Raw genomic sequence first — 910 nt, 5'->3', positions numbered from 1 at the left:
CGAACCGCTAAGTTACGGGGACATAAACACACCAGCATCGGTTGTCAAGCGATGTTGGGGGACAAACACAGACACACAAACATATACACACACACACGTATATATACATATATACGACAGGCTTCTTTCAGTTTCCGTCTACCAAATCCACTCACAAGGCTTTGGCCGGCCCGAGGCTATAGTAGAAGGCACTTGCCCAAGATGCCACGCAGTGGAAATAAACCCGGAACCATGCGGTTGGTAAGCAAGCTACTTACCACACAGCCACTCTTGTGCCTATATATCATCATCATCATTGTTTAACATCCATTTTCATGCTGCTATGGATTGAACAGTTTGACAGGAGCTGGCCAGACTCTAATTGTCTGTTGTGACATGGTTATACACACACACACACACACACATATATATATATATATATATCAGGTCATCCCATAAGTTCTCTCCGAATTTTGAATAAAGAAAACAAGTGATCAAATGTTATATTTAATTGAAATTTAATCAACAATGTACCTTCCTTCCATCTATTAACAAGCTTTTTAATCCTATCAATGTAAAACTCTTTTAGTTTCAAAGCGAAGAACTCTGAAATGTCGGTTTCAACCTCCTCATGGCTTGCAAAAGTTATGTTCCCCAAATGATTCTATAAACTACAAAACAAATGGTAATCTGAAGGAGCAAGGTCGGGAAAACAGGGTGGATGAGAAATTTTTCCCCAACCAAGCTCTTCGATCTTCGGTGATGTGATTTTTGCAGTGTGGGGTCATGCATTGTCCTGATGAAACATCACTCCTTTTCGATTCACTAAAGTGGGTCTTTTTTCTTCAAAGCTTGATTCAAACGCTCTAATTGCTGACAGTAGACTTGAGCATTGATTGTTGCATTAGGTGGTAACAATTCAAAGTGAATT

Source organism: Octopus bimaculoides, chromosome 18 (genome assembly GCF_001194135.2).
Source record: "Octopus bimaculoides isolate UCB-OBI-ISO-001 chromosome 18, ASM119413v2, whole genome shotgun sequence".
Taxonomy (NCBI): domain Eukaryota; kingdom Metazoa; phylum Mollusca; class Cephalopoda; order Octopoda; family Octopodidae; genus Octopus; species Octopus bimaculoides.
This window is presented reverse-complemented; position numbering follows the sequence as displayed.